This window comes from Lactuca saligna, chromosome 5, assembly GCF_052625555.1.
Source record: "Lactuca saligna cultivar CGN05327 chromosome 5, ASM5262555v1, whole genome shotgun sequence".
NCBI classification, from domain to species: Eukaryota; Viridiplantae; Streptophyta; class Magnoliopsida; order Asterales; family Asteraceae; genus Lactuca; species Lactuca saligna.
Genome location: NC_136421.1, coordinates 195,447,535 through 195,455,687, shown reverse-complemented (window position 1 = coordinate 195,455,687; position 8,153 = coordinate 195,447,535).

The following is an 8,153-nucleotide window of genomic DNA, read 5'->3' as shown; positions in this document are numbered from 1 at the left end:
GAACGTAAAAAACGGAGCTAGTATGCGAAGATATGGATTATTGAAGTTCGTAGCACAAACATCGAGACCTGACTGCGTTCACGATGTAAACATAGAGTTCACGACGTGAAAGTCATTTTTAGAGTCGAATACTACCCAAATTATCATTTATTCCTTTAGTTATTTTACGCTGAGTTCAATATATAGGAAAAATTGTATGTTATGTGTTATATGTGCTATTTGATTTTCCGTATTATTATTCCGTGCTATTATGGTAGCAAAGCTGTACCTTTGACCATGTGATCAGTGGAATGACTTAGATTCACAGTGGTATTGGTATGTAGCCTCTGGCCGTGTAGAGTGTGTATCGTAAGAGCATGACTTCTACCCTTATGGTATTGGCAGAAGGTTAGATAGGGCTAAAATCCTGGAATCTACCAAAATGTTTAATCAGAAAGTGTATGTATTCTGTTCCATTTGGGCCGAAGCTTTATTGATGTATATCAAGTATGGAAATTGTTATGTCTTATTGATTGTATATCTTTGAATCAAATCATTGATTGATATGGAAATCTTGTCATATGATTCACATATGCCTTTATTGTTCCTTGTTCCTCTTTGCTTCTGCCATATTGAAGTATATATATGGCATAACGTTATATTATATCTGTTATTGAACTCACTAAGCATCACTGCTTACCCCTCTCAGTGTTTAACTATTGCAGGTAATAAACATCTAATATAGTCATATACTAATAGAAGATTTTGAATAGTTAAAAGTATTACTTTTGTATTTAGTACTCATGTATATATAAAACTAAAATATCCTGGGTAGTTATGTAATATATAACACTTTGTAATAGTCTAAATAGTCGATTTGTATCCAGTCTTTTGTAATCAAATTATCAATGTAAAATATTATTTATGGATATGCATGTAGCATGTTTTGGAGTAATATAATGTAGTTTTAAGTTTTATTGAAGGGGTTCTCTCAATCATGGTATTAGAGCAGTAGTTTAAGTGAACTAAATCCCACGGATTGGTATTTAGACTTAAACTATTGGAAGTTCAATATATAAACTGATTCATTATAAGTATATGGATACAAACCATAGGAAAGACTTAAGTGGGGTATTGGGTAGTGATAATAATACGATGTATATCAAGTATACTTTAGGTTGAATACCTAAATGGACAAGCACTAGAATATTAGAGGATATATGACTTATATTCTAATATGTGCTAAATGATAATTGAATATAGAATGCCTTAGGTTGCTTACTTATATTGCTATTACTTGAGAATGTTTAAGGTCTGTTGCCGACCTTGGTTTAGAAGAGAAAATTTTATGTTTATAATTCTAAGAAATTACGTATTAGAATTGACATGTAACTTTTGAAGTGATAAGAAGACTTACGGTAGTTAACATCGATAACTTCATAAATAAACGATCAAGGGATATTGTAAAATAGTACCTATCAATATCGTAAATATTGTATTAATACCTATAGAGTGGTATTGTACATTCAAAGTATGTTTGATGATATAATAACATCTTTGGAAGAATGATGTGCGTTTGAAACACATTTGGGCGAGATGATTGTTTTGGTGTAATCCATGAAGTTGTTCACCACTGAACAGATTGAAGAAGTGATTGCCTATGGAGTTAGAAGAGCTGAAAACGATGATAAATACTTCTGCAGTATCGAAATTGATGTTGTGCAAGATTTAGAAGAATTAAATGGAGATCAAAGGATAGGATAACGAAGTTTTCAGACTCAATAGGCCAAGACTTTGTCAAAAATTATGATGTAGTATGCAGTTCGAGTAGTAACCCTATAAAGGATGCTCAGACTTAGTATTTAATAATACTGAGTGACGATTGATTTCTATAATATCATTATGGAAGTTCCATAGTGTGTTAAGCTGACTTCAACATACATGATTATGATGGTGAATTGAGTCATTTAGTGGTAGAAGGCCAAGTAACTTACTTGTCTAAGTAAGGTAGAATTCTTAATTGAAGAAGATATACACTCATAGTATTGTATGAGAAGAGATGTTGTAGTGAGGAATGATAGAGAACCAAGTAGAAGCTAGTAGAACATACTGAGATGCAGCTATAATGCAGACTTCCAAGGACAGACTCCTATGAAGTAGACTTAAAAGATACACCTATGAGAAGAAGACTTACTCATATACAGGAATGACGATGTCATCGGAGAATAATGAAATGAACAAATGTGCATGGTGACTTACATGAGTTAGAAGAAGATGTAGGTAGTTGGAAACCATTTTTCTTCACACTGCTAGAGTAAATTTTTGTGTAGTATGTCTTGGAGGCTAGACACTGTTGGATTAGGTGTCTAAGTTCATAACTATTTCTGGAATGTACTTAACCCGGTTGGCATGGTCCATTTGGGTTGCATGGCATTGCAACACTTGGATATACTAAATGAGAGAAAGGACACTTAAGGTTTATTAATATATTATAAGTTCTAATATATTAATAATATTATTTAATTAGTATTGATCAAGAATTAATTTGGAATTAATTAAATGATCAAAAGGAGACTAATTAAATATATGTGGTTGATTGTGTAAATCATCCATTCTTGTATAGTGGGGTAATGATCCATGGTTTATTGAATTGGGCTAAAACCTATAAGGTGCTCCATGGATAGTCCATGGAGGTTATAAACCCATGGATCATAGAATATGAAAATCCATGCATATTAGGGTTTACATGGAGTAACCCTACATGTGGCACACTATATAAGAAGCTCCATGGCTAGCAAAAGCGGCCACTAAGAAAAGAACAAGAGGGCTAGCCGATTTTGAGTGTTAGTGAACTTCACCCAAAGTTATTCCAAGGGTTGTGGTGTTGTGTTAGACATTTGAGGCATCACACTTGATGTGCTAGGCTCACAAGGTTCTCAAGGAATCCAAGCAACTAAAGGATATGTTCTTCGACTATCTATTATGTTTCAAAGTTCCCCATGCCATGCTAGGTAGGTTAAGAACCTTGGAAAATCAAATTTGCATGTATCTTAGTAAAACATAGATCCAAGGTTTGTAGGGTTGCATGTACACCTTAGGAATGTTAGAATGCTCAAAACCCTTCAGTGGTATCAGAGCCTAGGCTTGTTTGCTTGATACTTGATGCAAACTTGTTGAAAAAACTCAAAAAACTGCAATTTGCTGAGTGAACTCGCTGAGTCTATGGGGGGACTCGATGAGTCCATGTGTTAATTCATCCTACTCGTCGAGTAGATTCTTGCACTCGACGATTAGGAGGCTCTGAATGCAGATTTTTGAGTTTTGCTGCTGGAAAAGGACTAGAATCATTACCCTAAACTGTTTTTGTCTTATAAGACTTATTTTAGATAGTGTAATGGTTATGCTAATTAGTTTACAATGGCTATTATCAAAATTTGAAGTTTTGTATGTGTTATTTATGATTCTTGAAATTGTTGATCTGAATGTTCATGAACTTATGAGTTTAGAAGATCATAGGAATTATTTGCAAATAGTTTGTTAGTTTTATTGGAATCCATAATTTGTGGATCTTGATCTTGATGTGTTTTAATGGAATCCATAATTTGTCCTCAAGTTATGGATTACCAAAAGTTTTTCTTTTAAAGTCCATTAATAAACACATAGGTTACATAAAATGAAAAGTCTCTCATTTTAATAAACCATTAACTCATAAGTTATGAAGTTGAAAAGTTTTGAAAGTTACAAAACTTGCCCTCAAGTTTTGGAACATTTAAAGTCATTTTAAAAAACTTTAAGTTCCAACCCCTAGAATTTTAAAAGTTAAAATTCAACCCTTATACTTAATAATATTATAAGTTTATATATATATATATATATATATATATATATATATATATATATATATATATATATATATATATATATAAGAACAAGTCGTTATACCGTTAGTAGGCCTCTTTCATGAAGCCAGTTTATAAGGGGGTATAAGGTTGTTGCCTATAAAATGGCAGCTTAATGGTCAGCAGATATCAGGGGAACCCTAGCAAGGCTCACTGGACTACGGTAAAGAACATTCTAAACTACCTTCGGAGGACAAAGGACTGGGTACTTACCCTCGGTCGGAGTGATGACTTGAGAGTGGTAGGGTTTAGTGATGCTAGCTTCCAGACTGATAGGGATAATTTCCGCTCTCAGTAAGCTTGGGTCTTTACCTTGAACGGAGGAGTAATTACTTGGAAAAGTTCCAAGCAGGAGATAGTGGTTGATTCAACTTGTGAATCAGAGTATATAGCAACAAGTGAGGCAGCGAAGGAGGCTATATGGCTAAAGAACTTCATTGGAGACCTTGGAGTTGTACCAGCTATAAAGGAGCCTATGGAAATTTTCTGTGACAGTGATGTTGGATTAATGTCATAACCCAACAAGTGAAAGTGTAGTTGCCTTAGCCAAGGAACCAAGGGATCACGAAAGATCCAGACACATTGATAGGAAATATTATATATCATAAATCGAATAGAAGAAGGACTCCTTGTGGCAAAGAGGGTATCATCAGATGAGAACCCAACAAATCCCCTCACAAAGGGACTGGGTAGGGTTAAGTATCTTCAGCATGCGAGGCGCATAAGGCTAAATGATGATATTAGTTTTAGAAATTAGATAGATTTTGAAACTTTTAAAGTGTAATTGACATTTGATGATAAATAAAAGTTGTTGTTTATTTATAAGTAAAGTGTTGCTATCTTCTGTCAATCGTTTACTGTCATTTCATTTTGCATGTTTTCACTTCCAAAATAAATATGTTATGGTATATCATATTATTCAAATTCTCCATAGTCGATCATATGTTGGAAGTAGATATGGAACAAGACTATCATGAGTTGGCTTATAGATGTCTAAGATATTGGAGATAGCAAGAGTTTCTACAACACTCATGGTTGCTCATAAGTTCTGAGTAATCAATTAAACCCACGCTCATTTGTATCACTTCATGGAATTTATCTAGAGTGATCATGAGACGATAATATCATATAAGTCTTCAAACCTAGAGATTAGTTGTTGACTATGAGTTGGTTATACATTGACTGTACGAAAAAGCATTGGTAACTTGATGTTATAAAACGTGCCTTTGTGTATAATTCAACGAGTACTAGAACAAGCATGTGAGTCGAACTTTATTTATTCCTTCTTGGTTTAGAAGAGATATCTGGGCCCTTCGATGATTTTGTTTTGACTTATGCACCAGGCCCAGTCAGAACTAAATTGATGTGTTTAATTAAGTTCTATGTCAAACAAATCGAAAATCAGGAAACAAACTGCTGGACAATAAGTAAGACATTGTTCCATGTATTTTTCCAGCTGATATCTAGAACATATAATTATATGATCACTTATCTTAAATGGTGTATCATCATCATCTCAGTTTTGCGAGACCTTGAAAGAGCTACGATTGTCGATCGATCCCTGACGTCATTCTTGCAGTTATAGTTATTAGACTTATCCAAGTGAGAGACTGTTGGATTAGGTGTCTAAGTTCATAACTATTTCTGGAATGTACTTAACCCGGTTGGCATGGTCCATTTGGGTTGCATGGCATTGTAACACTTGGGTAGACTAAATGAGAGAAAGGACACTAAAGGTTTATTAATATATTATAAGTACTAATATATTAATAATATTATTTAATTAGTATTGATCAAGAGTTAATTTGGAATTAATTAAGTGATCAAAAGGAGACTAATTAAATATATGGGGTTGATTGTGTAAATCATCCATTCTTGTATAGTGGGGTAATGATCCATGGTTTATTGAATTGGGCTAAAACCTATAAGGTGCTCCATGGATAGTCCATGGAGGTTATAAACCTATGGATCATGGAATATGAAAAGCCATGCACATTAGGGTTTACATGGAGTAACCCTACATGTGACACACTATATAAGAAGTTCCATGGCTAGCAAAATCAACCACTAAGAAAAGAACAAGAGGGCTAGCCAATTTTGAGTGTTAGTGAACTTCTCTCAAAGTTATTCCAAGGGTTGTGGTGTTGTGTGAGACATTTGAGGCATCACACTTGAGGTGCTAGGCTCACAAGGTTCTCAAGGAATCCAAGCAACTAAAAAGTATGTTCTTCTACTAGCTATTATGTTTCAAAATTCCCCATGCCATGCTAGTTAGGTTAAGAACCTTGGAAAATCAAATTTGCATGTATCTTAGTAAAACATAGATCCAAGGTTTCTAAGGGTGCATGTACACCTTAGGAGTATTAGAATGCTCAAAACCCTTTAGAAACTACCCGATAAATAATTTATATGAAGAATTGGAAGTAAAATTTCTATCGACTTATGAAAAAGTATTAGAATATGCTAGATCGAGCATATGCGTGAGAAGAATCCTATAAGGCAAGTATAGGTAATCCAAGATATGTTTGATAGAAACGTGAAATCCCTAGTTGAGTCTAGGAGAAATTATTGTATGTACTTGTTTGAACACATTCATGTGTGATAAGTGTTGGATTAATGTCTAAGTCCATAACTATATTTGGTATGTACTTGACCCGATCCGACATGGTCCATTTGGGTTGCATGACATCATGCACTTGGATAGACTAAATGAGAGAAATAAGACACTTATGGTTATTAATATATTATAAGTTCTAATATATTAATAATAAGAATAATAATATTTAATTAGTATTGATCAAGAATTAATTTAGAATTAATTATGTGATCAAAAGAAGACTAATTAAATATATGGGTTGAATGTGTAAATCATCCATAACTTATATAGTGGGACAAAGCTCCATGGATAATCAAGTTGGTTTAAACCCATAGGATGCTCCATGGAGGTTACATAACCCATGGGTCATGGAAATGAAAGGTCATGACAATTAGGGTTTACATGGTGTAACCCTAATTGTAACATACTATATAAGCATCATATTATTCACCAAAATCGGCCACTAGTGTGTGTAAAAGAAGGGCTAGCCAATTTCATGAAGTGTAGATTTCTCTCTAAGTTATTCCAAGAGCATTTGATGTTGAGCCATTTGAGGTGTCACATTTGAGGCACTAGGCACTCAAGCCCCATGGAGTCAGGCTACAATACAAGAGGTATGCATTCTATCTATATTATTACCCAAGTATCTATGATTGTATGCTAGATAGGATAATACCTTGGAATATTAGTATTTGCATGTATATTAGAGAAACTATAGATCCAAGATATTTAGGGTTGCATGTACACCATAGGAGTGTTAGAATGCTCAAAACCCAACAATAAGTTGATTTGTGATTTTGAATGGTGACTTGGAAACTGGGATACAAAACTTGGGACGAGTATGAGTAGGTGTGAATGATAGTACGTGCATATACTACCAGAAGCACATGACTGACACTTGGATCAGGGAAAGTCAGAAGGTTACCAAGAAGCTAGTAATTGATTCCATTTTATTCACATATGTCGTTACCATCGTTTCAGTAATGACTCAGAAGATGATTGTTTTTACGACCCTAGTGGTCATATCAAACCGAGTCCGAAAAAGATGAGTATATTACATGGTTCAGAAAACCAAGATCGATGTAACATCTGACTTAATTTAGGAGATTGAAATGAAAGATAATCAAAGCGATCGATAGAAGTATCGCGATCACCGTTATAGTAAAGAATTTTGTAGCAAGAAGTGCTACATGCTAGAATGTGATTATATTACATTAGAACATGAAGGAAGGTTACTTATATAATAGTATTTGACTATTAGAGACGAGAGTTTGGTGTGTTGTGTGTCTTTTACAGTATGCAATCAAAGGTCATTAGAATATGACCACTCGAGTTGTTGTTATAATAAAAGTAAAGACCTTATCTTGGATTTAGTCTATAAATCAAACTGAGAGTCTTAACTCAAAGATTAGGAACGAAGGCCCAATAGAGAATGAAGAGCGAGTGCAAGTTTGAACACCACTATTAATTAAGAAGTTTGAAGAGTTTGACAATCGTTTGGCAAACAAAAAGCTAAAGATCGTACATTTTAGATTAGCATAGAGGAGGTATGTTAGGACCTAAATGTTGTGACTTGTACTTTACTTGTCAATTCTAGACCCGATCACATCTTATTTGATTCCGATGCTTCAGATTCTTTTGTGTCTCTAGAATTCGCGTATTCTTTTCAAATTACTTGT